Source organism: Nanorana parkeri, unplaced genomic scaffold (assembly GCF_000935625.1).
Source record: "Nanorana parkeri isolate BGI_ZX_2015 unplaced genomic scaffold, ASM93562v1 scaffold898, whole genome shotgun sequence".
Taxonomy (NCBI): Eukaryota; Metazoa; Chordata; class Amphibia; order Anura; family Dicroglossidae; genus Nanorana; species Nanorana parkeri.
The window spans coordinates 82,420-100,943 of record NW_017307166.1 but is presented as its reverse complement, the minus strand read 5'-3'; the positions used below and the strand labels follow the sequence as shown (position 1 = coordinate 100,943).

General features: G+C 42.4%; 1 protein-coding gene across 1 annotated transcript in view; it reads right to left on the bottom strand.

The window, feature by feature from the left end:
* Nucleotides 1–16,869: 16,869 nt before the first annotated feature.
* The window catches only part of SELENOT (selenoprotein T), an 18,114-nt gene continuing 16,459 nt past the window's right edge, over nucleotides 16,870–18,524 (bottom strand). The window contains exon 6 of the mRNA XM_018565884.1: nucleotides 16,870–17,368. The gene's annotated coding sequence lies outside the window, so the exon portion shown is untranslated. The remainder of the gene's footprint in view (nucleotides 17,369–18,524) is intronic.

The following is an 18,524-nucleotide window of genomic DNA, read 5'->3' as shown; positions in this document are numbered from 1 at the left end:
AAAAAAAAAAAAAAAATGATCCAACACTGCAATCCAGGGTCAATCACATTATCCACCGATGTAAACCAAGGTCCATCACAACGAAGGATGACACACTCGCCAAAAAAAAATCCTGCTACACCGCCGGACCTGCCCACTCCCAACGTACTCCAGCCACAGAATGAGCAATTTGACAGCTCTCGGCTCTGAGAAAGCACCTTGTCCGCATGCTGAAGGGGACAATGGCCTCTTCCCCACAACCCTGACACGGTGGTTGTGGGGGTCTGTGGGCAGGGGGGCTCATCTGTCAGGCCCAGAGGAGTGGAGCTGAGAGAGAAAGTTTTCTTTCAGGTCCACTCCTGATTTCCTGCCCTGCCAGGCTGCTGCCGGATTAAGGGTCTGGTAAGGGATTTTAGGGGAGACATCACTTTTTTTGGCGTTGGGGATCCCCTTAAAATTCCTACCAGACCTAAAGGCTCTGGTATGAATTGCCGGGGAACCGCACGCTGATTTTTTTAAAATTTATTTTACATCAGGGTCCCCCATAACATTCCTGCCAGACCTAAAGGGTCTGGTATGAATTGGGAGGACCCCACGCTGTTGTTTTTTTTTTTTTTTTTATGTGGTGTCAGAATTTAAAGAGAAAAAAGTAAACATGTAATGTCACTTTTCTGCAACTAATTATAGTTCATAATGATTATTTAACACATCCAAAATTAACAAAATTCGGATTCATCCGTATCCAAATGCCGAAATAAATTGATTTTCAGACCTGATTTTCCGAAAAATGAAATAAGGAAACATCCGAAAGAAAACTAAACACATTTTTTGCTGGCTTACATGTCTACTGACAGTAGACTTACCTTGTTTACACATTTAAGAATAATGTCATCTTATTTTTCGACTGGTTTTTATGATGTTTTATTAATGATACTGTTGCACTCATCTGATGACAGTAATTCAGGTCATCTAAATGTCATCAATTCAATTTTTCACATACAAGCAGTCAATAGTGTTTTACAGCCTAGCAACCATACAAGCAATAAAATCCTCTGATTACCTGTGGTCTAGCTCAAGCACAGATGACAGCCTCGTACTCTGTTGTGGAGCTGTATAATATTGACAAGAAGGGGAGAAACCCAGTTATTTGTTGTATGCTGAATTCATGCGTCACAAATAACACTCTGTGAATTGTGCACCTTCAGTTCAGGTGACAACATGTAAACAAAACAAGCATTAAAGTAATGCAGCTTCAATCATAAAAGACACTTGAAAACACCAGCACTGAGTATCCCAGATGTAAAGTATGTCATAAAGGTATTGATCCAACAAGTCCAATGGCTTCTATTGTATTTGGAGTTATTATTGTAATGTTTACCTCTAAATTAATTTTTGATGTGACGTTCACATTTTCTCATGCTTGCTTTTCCATTATTGTATTAAAAATAAATGATTTGTAGATACACTCTTGGAAAGAGATCTGTATTTACCTGGAATCAATCAGCCTCCTTGAGCAGCAACTGCTGAGATAAAACAACAACCACTTAAAGCGGAACTCTAGCTTCACCGGCTTCTGTCCCATCTGCAGATGCCTCTGGTGCTTGGTGGAAAGCCGTGTTGCTCTGTAAATTTCTCCCCTTCCCCTTCCTACCATCTGCCTCCGCATTTAAGGGCATTTCAGCAGGCACACTCCCTGTCTGCAGATGCCACATCTCAAACAAGACTCCCCTAAGACTCACTGTTTTTGACAATGCCCCCAATCCCCGGACTTCAGGGGATCAGGGGATGTCACTCACAGGTGCTGTTTCTATGTGGTGCAGATAACTTCCAGAGTTAGTTTCATCTGGATGAGACAGAGGTGCAGAACAGCCCATCCCCATGCAGACTGAACACTATCTAGCAACTGTATGTTGTTGCATAGCTCTCTAGTCTGTGTGGGAGTGTGGGATTGGTTCTCAGTGAATGCAGTTGACTTGTTTTATTTCTTCTTGCATTGGATGATAATGTGTGCTGTATTTTCTACTTATACAGGAGCAGTAAAGAGTATGGCAGGGGAGCTCAGACTGGTGTCTGTGCAGTGTGCTCTGCATACTCCCCAACATCAGAAGGACAGCCTGGAAGTAGAAACACCTCAAAACTGGGTGTGTCCAAATTGTCTATATTACACTGGATATTGGACAAGGCCTAAAGGAATATGATTAAATATAGCCTAAAGCTGGCCATACACCTATAGAATGTCTGCAGATTTTCTATGGTCAATGGAAAAAGTGTAACAGAGTCCTCCCTCTATGCTAAACTGTGTGGATGGAGGAATCTCCCACTGGGCCAAGCTTCAGTATCTTGCTAGTCGGCCCTGCTGGCCCTCAAAACACCTGAACAATCTGATTGGATGCAGGCATTGCTCAGGTATTTTGAGAGCCATAGGGGCCAACTAGCAAGATACTGAAGCTTGGCCCAGTGAGAGATTCCTCCATCCACACAGTTTAGTGTAGATGGAGGAATCTGTTGGACGTTTTCCATCTGACCGTAGAAAATCGCACATAATCTATAGGTGTATGGCCAGCTTTAGCCTACTTGCAGTACACATTACATGCATACACAGTCTTTGTACCCACTAAATACTCCTTAACTACTATGTCACCAGTTTCATATTTGCTTTTTTGGATAAAAAGCAGGGACAGCAAGGGGGGACGTGAGAGCAAATTCACACAGAACTTTTATTATTTGCATCAAAGAATTCCTCAGTCGTTGGCTGTATCTGTGCGTACACATGTGGCAGGATTGTTTTCATCCTTTAGGTATATGTAAGACTCTCACTTATAGCACAGTAATTATGGAGGGTGTTAGGACTGCCATGTCCACATTCCTGACTTCTCTACCTCAGGGTGTCCTTCATGCTCAGTTTCCAAGTTGTGAGCTATGGGTACAAACATACACTGGAAGTCTTCAGATGCCTTGTAAAGGGGGTGTCTGGGCTTCCGGTGTAAAGCTGTGTCTTTGGGAAGGGTAGGGCTGACTCCAGGGAAATGTGCTCTCTGTTTGTGTATTGCAATATATGTTTCATGGTTGGAAGACTCAGATAGTTTAGAGTTAGTGACCACACTTATCAGAGATGCCTTGAGGAATCAATGTGGCTTCCACATAAACTTGCAAGTGTGTGCACCTAAAGCCTCTGTTTGAACCTGAGTAGTTCAATAGATTAGTTTGGGTTTTTTCCTGGCTAGCTTAAAGAGGGACTCCAGGAATCTAAAAGACTAACCCTTGTAGAGGGGCTACCCTTGCTTTTTTGTATTGGGTTCAAATAAAAAAATATGCTCACCTGATCCTCGGTCCCTCCTGGCTGCTAGACTGGTCCCCACAGCCTCTTCTCCCCCAGGCCTTGTCAGTCTAAATCCTGCTGACATCAACATATCTAATGCAGTCCATTCATCTGCATTAGATGTGAGGACGTGGAGGAACATTCTACAGCTGGAGCAGAGGGGAGAGAGGTGAGTACTGCTTGCTGCATCACCACAGATCAGGTGAATATATCTTCTGTATTCTGGCCCCTAGACTAAAACAAGCAGTTAACTCCAGTCATTTAAGAAATTAACCCTTGCAACGGGGCGACCCCTCACAGCAGGGGTTCATTTCTTATATAACTGGAGTTCCTCTGTAAAAGTGTGTTGGGGAACCGACGTGGTTTACTCCTGGTCTTCTACGTGTAGGGATGTAGAGGTTTTCTAAATTCTTTTTGCATTTTTGTGATCTTGTAGAAAGATTTAGTCAGCTTGTCAGTGTGCTGGCTAGTGTTTTATGAGCATGATTATCTCAGTCACACGCTGTGCTGAGCTTGCTCCAGCGGTGTCTACTATAGTATACATTCTATGTTAAAGGAGAACTATGAGGCGAGTGATTTCCACTCATCCTCATAGTTGGAGCCGACGTGTGATAATGAAACTGTCGCAGGTCAGCTCTATCAATCGGGAAGTGAGCAGAAACATGCACCGATCTGCTCACTTCCCGATCGTCTCCATGTAGTGAGTGGTGACTGTCAGCCACCGATCCCCACAAGGATTCCCCCCTCTCCTCTCCGATCCTCCACGCTGACTGGAGGAATGGACGGGGAGGGGGCGGGCACAGCTGGCTCTGCCTCTAGATAGGCAGAGCCCGCTGTCACTCACGCAGCTGGGTGGATTCCGACAGTAATGTTGGGATCAGTCCCGGCTGCAGCGCTCTCAGTATATCGCGGGCAATAGCCCGCGATATACTGAGCTTTGGGTCACGGGAGGACGCTAGTATATGTCCTCCCATGACCCTAAAGAGAAAATGGGGAAAAACACTTACCCCATAGTTCTCTTTTAAGGATGTTTAATTCCTGACTATTTCTAGCACAGAGTCTTCCCTACAGCGGTTGTACCCTGAAAGGATGCAGCGATGACCATCTGTCTTGTCCTTAGAACTTAGGGCCCTGTCTGGCTGCCATGGAGTGCTGATAGACCCCGAGGAAGGAGAACTGTGGTTGTCCCCCACATGGAGGTAGTGAGTGACACACTAAAGTGGAAAGAACCACAGGAATATTTTCATTGATATCCTGCCTTGAATCTTAAGAGTAAACACTTCAACCTCAGTTGTCAAGGAGGCACAACCATTGTGCAACACTACAAAGCAGAAGGCAGAGCCTGAATTTTTAATAAGTAAATATAACGAGCCCTTTCTTCATGTACAGTTACAAAGTACCCAAAAACAAGGGGTATACAACTTAAAAATAAATGTGGACTGTTCTGTGGTTCCTTTAATTTGTCTGCAGAACAGTCCTATTTTTGTTACAGCTTGTTACTCCCTCCTATGATTGGTGGAAAGTGCTGAGCTGGAAAGTGCCCCCAACGCAAGCAGCAGCCATTTTACCATTTTAGAAGACACCAATCTCATGCTACTTGGATTACTATTGAATGGAGGGTCTTCCAGAAAGGAAAGGTGCCTGCTGGATCTAGGGGGGTAAGAGGAGGATAACTGGTGCTGGACACAGAATGGTGGGGAGCCACATGGAGTAAGCAGGAGAGACTGCGCTGCCGTGTCACTGTATTGGGCTGCAGGGGAGAGAAGGACTACATCTCCCAGCGCAACCAGGATCACAGTACTGTACCCAGAGGAGGACCTGTGGAGAGAGACTGTGTAATGAGAGTTTTCAGTACAGGGCTGCTGTGCTGAGCATACCAGAGATTCCATTTCTGTTCCTGTGTTGTTGTGAGGAAAGTCTGAACTATAACATGGCAAATTCACTTAAAAATGGTGGAACTGAAAGCCGGAGCTCCCTTCCTAGGACCCTCCAGAATGACAAAGAAGGAATCTGATTTCCTGAATAAAGCTGCAGCATTCAAATAGATGCTGAGAGCCGGAACCACATTTAATATTATAGAGCAATCTCCCTAGGATGTGTAGGGGTCAGAGACAATTAATGCAAGAAAAATCTTTTATTCAAGTGCAACGCAGATACTACCTTGGGTAAATAAGAAGGTCCCTGCCTCACCATTACCTGCTCCCTGTGAAACACTAGAAAGGGTTCATACAGGACAGGGAAGCCAACTCAGAAACACTCCTGGCTGAAGTTATCACCACAAGAAATGCCACTTTGTAGGAAAGGGAGGACAAAGGAATATATACCTGAACAGCACATAGGGAGGTCTTTGGAGGGCTGACAAAACCAACCTGAGATCCCATGGTTTGAGTGGAGATCTATTAGGAGGAGCAATATGAGTGACTCCTTGCAAAAAGGTCCGTATCAGGAATGGGTGGCCAATGACTATGAAAGGATTTCTGGATTTGAGCATAGTAAGATTTACTGAATCTATCTAAATACATATTCCATTTTATTTATATTTGTCGAGACCGAGCGCAACTCACTTGCGATATAATAAGTTCACTCACACACATAGTTGCGGCTGGTCGAATTAATTATTTAGTTATTTAGTTTTGACACCTAGCGCAGTGATTCTTGTATTAATATCTAAAATCCTTATTTCTCTCAAGTACCTGGACTTCAATAGTCATGCCATTAAATGAAGCAACTGAGAAGCAGGGTGCAAAATTGATCCTAGGGACAGAAAATCTGTCCTGTCTTGCAGGGGCCACGCAGTGTCAGTGAGCAGATGGGTTAGGTTGGAGTACCAAACCCTCTTAGGCCAATCTTGGGTATAGGAATCTCAAGGATCTCCCCCACTTTGATTCTGCAAAGTAGCTAAAGATGAAGCAAAAGGGTTAGGCATATATCAGAGAGAAATGATTCTATGGAGCGACCAGTGCATCCACCACCACTGCCACCAGATCCTGAGACTAGGCAAATAAACCTGTCCAGCTTCTTGGTCAGACAGGGTGTCAGCATATCTATATTCAGTATTCCTCATTGATGACAGAGATCCAGGAACATCTTCTAAAGGAGGGAGCATTCTCCAGGGTTCCAGGCATTGACGCGCTTGCAACATTTTTCATGCCAGGAATGTGAACCAACCTACAGTTTGTCTCCTACAGTGACGCATAGAAACCATTGATGGACATAGGAAAATAGGGATGTAAAAAAACATCCCCGTCTACTGAGGCAAAAAAATTTGCTCTTTTGGAGCGTCAGACTAAATAGAGTGAATTTTGAATTATTGGGGGCTAATAAAGGGGTTGAGAGAGTTTACATCCTGATTGGGGCAAATCCCTACCTTCTGTTTGGGAATAGTAAACAGGTTGAAATAGAACCCCTATAATCTCTCATGAAGGAGAATGGGAATGATGACCCCTTGAGTCACAAATCCCTGATTGGCCTGAAGAAGATCAGCCAAGCACTGAGGTGAGACCAAATGCCTTAAGGCAAACAATTATTCCAGAGGAAAGAAGCAGAATTCTAATTTGTAAGGTGACAATGCCCTGCAATACATGTGCTCTCCAGAGTACCTAAAAGACTAACAGACTTCCTCCTGCTTTTTATTCCACAAGTGGTAGAAAACCATGCTCAGGAAAGCTTGTCAGCGTCCTTGGTCTGCTTCATTTGACAAGGCATCTTTGAGCCCATGCTGATCAAGGCCAAACAGCATAGAGTGGAATAGGGAACTTGTTGGTACACACATGGAGTGGGAGAGTGACTTTACTTTATTCTTTGTAGAGTCTTTAAAGAAGGGAGCATCCTCCATTAGGATAGAAGCATCTCTGTTAAAGCAAGAAATAGAGGCGTCCACTGCAGGTAGGGAAGTACTCTGTCAAGAAGGAATAGGGCAGAAAAACACTCCTTTCTTCTTGATGAGATAATGGCTACTCCATGGTCAGCCATACACGTACCACAGTTGATGAAATATCTGCAAAGCTGTGCAGTAAACAGCATTTTCCAATACAGATCGGGAAGCATGTAAGAAAAATAGAAGCCATACAGAATTAAGAATTTGAAATACTCCAAAAATTCCCTTTAACATATACATAGTTTACATGATAAAAAATATTTTGTTGCAAGAATACAAATAGTCGGTGAAAAGTTAATGCTACCAACTTGCACATGGAGGCTAGCAACACACAAACATCAACAGCAATGACCTAACATTTCCCAGGCCATTGCACTGTGATATATTGTTTGCTATTCTAAATAAAATAGAGCAAATGTTTACATAGGAGAAAGCAATCTCATTTTATAAAGCTTCATTTCCACAGCTATCGGCACACTGCTATTAGCATTCATCTGCAGAGCAATGATCAGGTCAATACAATTTGATTTGGTTGTATTGTCCTTCCTTGAAGGAGAATATTGAATGGTTTATAGTGTCATGTAGCTTTGTGCTGGATATTCCAGCAACCTCTGTAAAACTGTTATCACACTTCCCCCTTTACCTGATTGTTGACATACTGCTGTCAAGATCACAGAGCTACTAAAACCAAACTATTATCTACACCTACATCATAGAAACATTTCTCTGTATATAAAAAAATGCAGACTAGTGGAAATACAATCTCAGCTTTGTGAGTAGCAATGAAAGCAGATCCAGTACTGCTAACAATATACTGCAAACCCATGATGCTATCTGTGGTGTTAGAGGTTTAAATGCCACCCAAAACTGACTTCTACATAGGGAACAAATTAAGGGTAAAGTCAGACAGTTGGATATTTAAAGCAGAACTCTAAGCAAAATCTTTCTGAACCCTTGCAATGGTGCCACCCCCACACTGCAAGTTAAGTGCTCATTCTATCTAGGTTAAAAAAGTTATACTCACCCAATCCTTGGAGCTGGCCTCCTGTCATAGCGCTCCCTCGTGTCACACTCATGTGCTCCATGCTCCAGCGTTGGGTCTTCTCCTATGTGTGCGGCTGCCAGCTTCAGGTGCTGCTGTGTGGAGACCTGAATGGAGTGTACACTTGGTTCACTTGAAAAAAATAAAACGGAGCATTTTAGCATGCAGGCTAGTGTGAAGAGACAATGTCTGCTGGGTCTACTGACATTACACAGATGGCGGCTCCCAGCAGTAGTGTCATACACATGTTATACACAAAGCTTTAGCTGAATAGTGCCAACAGATCAGTAATTGATGCTAAAAAGCTCACTCTGTATAACAAATAATATTAAAAAGCAGCTACATACATAAAAGAGACCAAAGGAAATGCTAAAAAGTCCATCCAGGCTAATGAAGGTGAGACGCTTCCCCAAAACGTGTTGTGCTTAGTGCCTTGAACCTGTATAATGGAGCGAAGTGTACAGATCTTACCACAAGACATGGGGCGAGAGGAAATGGAAGGTTGATCACAGGCTCCTGCTCTCCAGCAAAGACATGTGTTCCACACACCAAACCCCGGGCTTCATTCCCAGTGGATCATCTTCCTGCTTACCTATCTTGGACTTGAGCATGGGACTTACCTTGTAATAAGGCTTCATGTCTCCATTTGTGTGTCTCATGGCATCTGAGTGTCAACAAACAGGAGGCTTTACAATTAATGAACATACCAAAAATACCTTTGATGCACATATAATCTTATGGGAAGATAGTTGCAGAAATAAATGGTCTGGTGACAGGGTCTCTTTAAGTTCTCATAAATGTTCCAATAATGTTAACGTTTTGCTCATGCCCTTTCAAATGTATCTACATAACACGGTACAGGTGCATACACTTTAGATACAATGTTCAATCTCTGTTACCATTAATACAATGAGCACGTCAACAAGCTTTAATGACTGTGCTGTTGGATTCATTGCATTAATATAAAAGACATTAATCCAAAAACAACAACAAAAGTCAATATTGATCCAGTGCTAAAAGCACATGTCTGATCTTTGGACTGCTTAGATACAGAGAAGAGGGAACCTGTCACGACTTAAATATAAGAGCTGCCTTTACTGAGGTCATATATTGGCAATGACGAGATTAAAATGCTAGAGTGTTACTTGTTAACAAATTATGGACCCCTTGGAGTCATCACTGTTTTTAGATGAGGGTCCAAAACCCTACTAAGCTATCTGCAACAAGACAAATTACCGTGGAGAGACTGCCCAGGGGTTGCCAAAGAGCTTCATGTAGTAAAGGTAAAAAGAATGTTCACTTTATTTTAACATTAATAAAACTAGAAATAAACACATCCACATACCCATCACCAATAAAATAGACTTTGTTGTCAACAAGCACCACTCTTGTCTGGACAAGTCCTAATTACATCCACAAAGTGCAAGAAATTGCAACAGGAAAGAGCTGCATGGGATGGGAATGGGGCCTTGCAGGGGGTGGCCCAGAACATGCCTGAAGCAGGATCTGTTTGGTCTTTTCTGGTACCCAAACACAATACAACGCACACAATGATAAACAGACAGAAGGCGGGAAATCAGATCAGTTATGAACTTGCATTGCTGCTGTGGTATAATGACATGTTTAGGTTAGGGATGCACAGATACTTTTTGAGTACCAGTACAGATACTTGTACAGGGTTGCAGCGGTTGGAGCTGGGACCTGGCTCTGGCGCTCCACCACTGTCCTGAAATCATTAGTCGATATTGTTTTAGAAAAACTGTCACATGACAACAAACAAAAATGTATCAGTACTCGTACTTGTAAGTACTCGGCAAGTACCAGTACTCGGACTCACAAAACTGGTATCTGTGCATCCCTTTATTTATATTTATAAAAACAAAATCGTACATTAAAACAGAGATGCACAAATCCCAGGAGCTCCGTGTGCTCCTTACAAATGACAGCTGCCTCCTAATTTTTGAATTTTTCTCTAGTGTAGTCTGGGAGCTCAAAAGTATCGGTACGTGTACTCGTACTTGTACCAAGTACTGAACTTGGTATCTGTGCAACCCTAGTTTAGGTATTAAGATACTGACAGTAATTGTTGACTGCAAGATGCAAGGAATGTCAATAAAGTCATATTTGATACACCGCTGTGCCTGTTGTTTGCTAGCTACTTCTGCATTGAAGCTGGATACAGAATATATTTCAAGTGGTATATAACCAATATAGTGATAGAGGATGAACACTTTGTTGTCCTTATTCCATTACTGGTACTTTTAATGACAATACATTGGATGTGCAGTTGAAGTAACGCCATGGCGTGCTGCTTTACGGGTGGAGCATATTATTAGATGTCACATCAGATATGACATTTCTCTTTCCTGTTGCATTTTTTAGCATTTTGTGGATGTTGATTAGGAGGACTCCCCTGAACAAAGGTGGTGTTTTCTTACAAAGAGGTCTATTTTATTGATGATGGGTATGGGGAAATGTTTATTTTAACAATAAGAAAACTAGAAATAAAGTTGACATTTTGTGGGAACCGGCTTCAAATGGTAAGAGGATTAAGGATGCAGCAACTTGCCAACTCTTTTTAAATCTTCCTTGCATGCTTTTATTAAAATAAAGTACAGGAAGAACACATTTTTCCCTCACAAGTGTTTAACAATCCATAAAACAACGTCTTCATTCAACCACCTAGTTTTCTGTTGCTGCCCCCCCCTCCCCTCCATGTCAGTACATTTGTTTGTCAGCCTCGGCTAGCATTTCAATCCCGACCATCAGGATCACCAGTAATTTGGCTGTTACTTTTGTCAACGAAATTATCACATACCAGAAATGAAGAACTCTTTTCAGTGTTATCAGTAATGTCAATCTGCTTGTCAGCTCTTGGCAGCGTCTTCATAGGAAATACACAAACTAAGTGGTTATCTCTCATATGCCACTCTACTGGCACCTATCCTGACATCTGATTTAGGTAACCAAGTCTCTATCAACACCAGGCATAACTCTTGGCATGACTTACATTTCTCTCCAGCATTTAACATTACTCCCTGCACCTCACGGGCTTTAGAGGGTTTATTAGAGTAACCTATCTTAGGTCGGTGTCCACAAACTTTAATTACACTTGTGGCATCTGGCACTTCCACCAATACCACTTTGGCAAAACATCAATTTTTTGTGTCTCTCAGACAAGATCTCTGCCGTTACATCCTTACTCAGCCCTTCCAACTTGTAAGAGAAATCAGCTGCTGCAAGTGCGCCATCTTCAACAAGCTGGCGAGCACCCATAGCATTGCTAATGACAGAATGTCAAGAACAGGTCGAAAGAGACAATGTCCCTTGAAGGATAAACAGATCAGTTGTTCCTTGGATGTCTCACGCACATAGCCAGAGTCTCTATGCATTTGCACAGATATTAGTCCCATGAGAGACACCAGTTTAGAGAATTGTAACGTCATCACAACTAATGCACAAGGGAAAGGACAGTTGCTCCAACTGCCCTAATAAATAGGGACCTATCCCAGTAGTGTGCTTGATGGGCTGTTTCAGCTAGAATCAAATGAGAGTACTTGGCAGCAACGAAAATTTCCGATCAAAAATCTGTAGGTGTGTTGCCAGCTTTAGGCTGGTCATACACCTATAGATTATGTGCAGATTTTCTATGGTCTGATGGAAAAAGTGCAACAGATTCCTCCATCTACGCTAAACTATGTGGATGGAGGAATCTCCCACTGGGCCAAGCTTCAATATCTTGCTAGTCGGCCCCGCTGGCTCTCAAAATACCTGAACAATCTGATTGGATGCAGGCATTGTTCAGGTGTTTTGAGAGCCTAGTTCCCCAGCAGGTCTGCTCTTCTGCTGACAGCAGGGAGTGTGCGGGTGCCATAGCCAATAGTAGGCTGGCCATGGAACCTGCCTGCTGTCAGCAGGCTGCTATGACCCAGAAACTCTCTCTTGATTAGGGATGAGCCGAGTGTTCGATTCGAACATCGGCAGTTCGAGCGTTCGCCGAACTTTATGGGAAGTTCGCAGATTGTTCGACCGCGGACATTACATAAGGCAAAATGCCCTCTGAAGCTTGGTCAGGTGCAAGACTTTGCCCAATCAGGGCTCAGTATTGAATTAGAGCCATGATTGGGCAAAGTCATGATGACTTTGCCCAATCATGGCCTGCCTATCAGATATCGGTAAACTACACAATTCGGCGAAACTAGCTGTGACAGCTAGCTCTGCCAAATTGTGTATGTTTTGCCGGCATCTGACAAAATGCTATTATGCGGTGGGAGCGGACGGGACCGCAGGCTTTTAAAAAAATTATTTCTCTTTCTCTTCTCGTGGACAACGCTGGACGCCATGATTGACACTGGATTACGTCGGTGGATCAATTTTTTGGGTGTTTTGTCAAAAACATGTCGTTTGTTTTTTTTGTCCAAATAAAGGATTTTATCAAAAGCCTGGACTTTTTAATAACTATTTTATTTAACCCTTTAGTGAATGGGTAGGGGTACAAGTACCCCTTACTCATTCACAAGGGAGGGGGGCAGCATCTGGGTGCCCCCTTGATTAAAGGGGTACCCCAATGCAAATAAGCCCCCTTGCCCGCAGACCCCCACAACCACCGGGTCAGGGTTGTGGGGACGAGGCCCTTGTCCCCATCGGCACGGGGACACCCTCCCAGTGCCGAGGGCATGTGGCCTGGTGTGGGAGGGAGGGGGCGCTCACTAGTCCCCCCCCCTTTCCGGCCCTGCCAGGCCTATGCTTGGATTAAGGGTCTGGTATAGAATTTTAGGGAAGATCCCATGCCCCCCCCCCATTTTTGGGGGTGGGGTTCCTCCTTAAAATTCCTACCAGACCTTAAGGGCCTGGTAGGGACTTTTAGGGGGAACCCCACACACTTATTTTTTTGTACATGGGGGTCCCTCCCTAAAGGGTCTGGTATTGTTTGGGAGGGGGACTGCACACTTTAAGAGGAAAAAAAATGTAATTTTTCTTTGTTTAGAAATGTTCGTTTTGCTGCAGCAGGTTCGATACATCCTACAGATCCGCCACTTCACAGGTAGGTTAAGGGGACCCCTTAAAGGGGACATTAAGGGGACCTCTTAAAGGGGACATTAATTTTCGAACGTTCGACCCCCATTGACTTGCATTGAGTTCGAGTTCGTATTCGAACTTTTCGGCCGCTCGAATACGAACCGAACACGGTGGTGTTCGGTTCATCACTACTCTTGATACAGACAGTTGTCATTTCTGAGCCCCAACAGGGGCTACAAGCCCAGTTTGAGTTACAAGCTTAGGAAGAGGACAGACACAGACTCTGTTTGGGATATCGCTAGAGTGCGCTTAGAAAGTCCAGAGTGGACCTGGAGGTCTCCTTGAACAAGGGGGAATCTTCAGCCACTCCTGGAAGAGCTGAAAGTCTCGGGACTTTTAGAGCTACAGCACACCTGCTTTTTGACGTATTCCCCTATGCTCACTGGAAACACCTAAAGGGTCCTGGGCCCCCAGCTGAGCGTGTTCCAGAACATTTTTCCTTAGGGAAGGGATTTGTTAATCAATGGTCTGTGCATTAATTAGTTATCCATGTTAAAAGGTGCCCATACACTGTGCGATTATCGCACGATAATCGCGGGAAATCCCGCAATCAGATAATTATCGCAAAGTGTATGGCAGGCGTGCAACCGTTTTTACTGTACGGTCGCACGTCTTTTGTCTAAGGAGCATGTTCGAAAACCAGCCGAGAATCTTACGATTTTCGGCTGGTTTGTGGCATGCTCGGGAGACAAATGCCGAACGGACCGGTACACACGCGCACACTGCCCGTCCAGCATTGCGGTCATCGGAAGCCCGCTCCTCAGCGGGGCGGGCTTGCGGTGATCGCAAGTACTATCTTCCTGTCCAAGATGGGCAGATCGTACGTTTTTTTAAATTACTTTACAACCATCCCAAGACTAAGGTCTTGGGATGGTTGTAAAGTGTATGGCCACCGTAACAAAGATACCACTAAAAGGGCTGAAGGTGTCCACCGTTTGGGATTTCACTGACAGGCAGTTGAGTTCCCTTCTTACATACCAATTTGAATTAACTAAGTTGAGACCAACGTCTATTCCGATAATCGCTCGTTAGCGATACCAACCTCCTGAATTTTGATGATCGACAGAACGGATTTTCGATCACGAATGTGCAGTGTTCTTGCTGCGATTTTTTTCATACCAAAATGCCACTAATCCATCGATTTTCATTTGATCAGAAAAATGTTTTGCAGCCTAACCCTTTGAGAAAACTCGAGCAGTATTACAGCAAAAAAGAAAAAAGTCTTTGCTGTCCATCGTTCGATTATAATTCAAAAGACCTTTCGTGGAAAGTTTCCGAACAAAAATCGAAGCGTGTATGGGCACCTTAAGACAATGCAAACAAAGGGGGGCACTGGCTGACATCATTGCCCAAATATGGCTCTATTTGGATAAGATCAGCCAACAGCCCTGGCCCCTTTGTTTACATTCAGCTGAATAGTGTCTGGGATGCATAATTCGTTGCTAGGACCCTGGCAGTCTGCTGTCCTAGCAACCAATAAATGTGAAGCAGTCAGATTCCTGAGGGCTTCCAGCACATACATGACCCACTCTGAGCACTGGCCTCTCTCTGTACAGCAGATCAGAGTTGGTCTTAATTATCACCAGTTTTCTAATCTGTAAACTGTCAGTAATTCTATTTGAATCAGCCATAGCAACACATTCCTAAAGTGGCTGTATTGAGGACTTCCTGAATCTGTGGCAAGTGTCGGTAAAGCAACTGAAACTGGCAACAGGGTTCTTTTGAATTTGGCGCAGGACCTTTAACACTTTATATACACACAACCACATAGATTCAACTCAACCTTACCTATGTAACTTTTATAATATATTGTACTAATGGATATTATATGACCATAGATTTACTTCTCATCTCCTGAGGAAGTGAACATTGATCTAGAAAATGCAGAGTCAGTAAAGTCTTCCCATCTCCTCTATTACAATGGCACACAATGTGGGATATAAATGTGTAGAATTGTTTGTGATTGATTAGAAATCTTATGAGGAGTACAAATGGGTCAAAGCTCAGATGGATTAATTTAGCTTGTTAAGGTTTGATAAAAACTCTATTGTAATATAGAAAGTAGGGATGCACCGATGTATCGGCCGAAAATGGCTAAATGCCAAAAAGTGCAATTTTCCTGCCGATACATCGGCGCATCCGTGATTTCTTTCCTCCCCGCTTGGCGCTGCTCTATGTCCCAGCCAGAAGGAGAGAAAGCGACAGCCGGCTGAGCGATGCGTGAGGAGAGCGCTGCGAGCGACCGGTGCCTCTCCTCCCACAACGCTGGGCCGCCATTAAAAATGTAAAAAAATTAAAATAAAAACATTTTCGGTTTCGGCCTGACAATTTTTTCTATTTCAGTTTTGTTTTTTAAATTTCTATTTCGGTGCACCTCTAATAGAAAGTATTGTATATGATGTTTCTTCTGTTTTTCAACTTAACAGAATCCTTGTTGTTTACTTGAATATGTATGTTGTGAAGAGATCAGTTTAAGAAGTAGTGTAGCAATCTTGGTTGAAGACAGAAGAAAATCTCCAGGAAGCGAAGAAGGCAAAACAGAATTTATCAGCAGAGCTGAAGAAATGGCATCTAACCTTTTAGGACACTAGCAAAAACTGAGGCATGCTGGGTAAAATAGTGCTTATACCAGGGCTGGCTTACAACTTTTCTGTTTGCCAGTGTCCCAACCTCCTGAAAGCAAATAACCCAGAATGACAGAATACAATTTACAGATGCTTTGCATGGGTGGGGATACATGAGTAGATAGCTGTAATCCATTGCGGACCTCTTCTAAAAATGTTGCCTGGCTACCATTCTGTCCCAATTTACTTGGATCGTTAATACTGAACTACTGACCCAGAACAAGTGTGCATATCAGAAGGTCATTTCCTGCACGCTTGTTCCAGGTCAGTGACATTAAAGAATTAAAACCACTGAATATTTTTGATTAAAATGCACTTGACTAGTAGTTAATATTATAGGAAGAGGATTGTTTAAATATGGGTAATGTTATACATTTTTTTATATATTGATTACAAGATTATAAAGGCTATTTGAATATGATATATTTTATAAAGTAGTAGTTTGGGATGAATTTAATAATTTTAAAGTGATTAATTGTTAAACACATTATTGGGGTTAGATATGGTTTATATATACACACTATATATAATCAAATTGGTCTTGTTCCTTGTTTCTTCCTCTCATATTGGAGTGATTTCAAATATTATGCCATTTTTCTTTTTGTGAAATTTTTGGATCGTGTTGTGGAAAAAGTTAGGATTATTAAATTTAAAAAAAAAAAGTATTCAAACCAGGGACAGTAAAATGGCATGCTTAGCAAAATTTGGGGGCCAATACAATATAAAAAGATCCCCTATCAGTTGACTTTGCAGTGGCTCACACCGGCAATGACATGAAAAATTAAAGACATCACAAGTATTACTGTAATGATAGGTTTATTTAACTTAATTTGCATCTTCTTTAAAGAGGACCGGTATAAAGGCTCAGTTTAAAAACTCTAAGTTGAATACATCAAACAGCTGGAGGTTCAATATGCGCAGCCACCAACATACATCGCTATTATTTTTGTTTATAATTTAGAATAACTTAGTGATCTGCAATATAATTTTATCAGTAGAACATTGAGAAATAAACATTTAGTGCTAACTGCTGTGGGACATTTGAGTCATTTAGTCAGAGCATCACTTTAAACTATAAAAAGAACAGATTCTTATAAAAATTAGATATCATAGACAAAAAATGTCTCAGGTGGAAACATAAATTACAATAATCTAAACACTGTAAATTATGAATAAAAAAAGATTCATTTTAATGCCAGCATTATGTGAAGTATGGAACAGTAGGATGGCTTAAAAATAAAATCTGGGATGAGACTACACAGTATATCATTGCACTGTCTGTAAAATTCCACAAGGGGGCAGCACACAGAAAATCTTGCATTTAGGACTTCAAAAGGCACAACGAGACGGCAGAGGGACATCCAGCCTGCACTAACAGGGACTGTCTTCAGAACAGGCCTTCATAAACACCAGCCCCGCTGACACCTTGTTAAAAGTCCACATCATGCCTAGAAGACATTATAAAAGAGGATTAGTAAATGGTCATCATTCTGGATCGTAAAACAGACGGAAAAGACTTCTAGAAGATGGCAACTATCAAATGTCCATTTTGCTTCTAGAAAATACACATTCACTGGGTAATGTTAATGAATATAGTGTTTGTTTCCCTTTGGATGCGATATGTTATCAGACTAATGTAAACATATTGGGGGAATTTATCAAAACTGGAGCAGACAGTGTGGATTAGCTGTTTACTGTGACCAATCAGCTTCTCTCTTCAGTTTGTTCAGTTAAGATTTGAAAATGAAAGAGAGAAGCTGATTGGTTGCCATACACAGCTGCTCCAGATTTTGTCTGCTCCAGTTTTGATGAATTCCCCCCTCTGTGGTTTGACATCCTATGTACAATGGCACATCTTTAATTACTTGTTGCATATTCATGTTGTTCAGAGACTAAGCTTGATATCTTATCCCGGCTCAAGCCTGTGGATCATTAAGACCAACATTGATTCCTTGAACATCTATTTACTGATGTCCCCTGTGTCTTAAGGACCTGAAAGCGCTTAGCTCTGAGCACTTCCAGATTCAGAGTTGTCAAAACTCCAGCTGCTCTGGCCAGGGAAGCAGCTGATTGAGCAGTCTGTCCAGAGGTGACATTAGGAGTTTAAAAGACCCCGGATATTGCCTTAAAGAGAACCTGGCATCCGCATTATGTTACCACATAGGGGGCTCTTTTTAATGAAGTTAAAAAGTTTAATAAATAAAAAAATAAAAAGCACCCACATACAGAAAGGACTGCACCACACAGTCTAGCTATCGCCACGGATGCCAGAATGAGAGCAATCATTCCAGGGACATCACTCACAGTCCACTGATGAGCTGTAAAGGCTTTTTTACAGATTTGCCTGTGCACTATTCTACGTACCACAGCTTTTCGCCATTTTGTGAGCACACGCAATTGTGAGCTTAATTTGAAATATTTGGAATCCATTTACTTGGCTCAACTTCCTCCGATTTTGTTTGAGTGCACCGAATAACATTTTTTGGGACTTGCTATAAATGTTTCTTGGTCCATTGAGGGACACAGAATCGCAGTCATTTTTGGACATGTAGATTATACCGCCAAGATTTGAACATTGGCAAACAAAAACATTAGGCTAGCCAC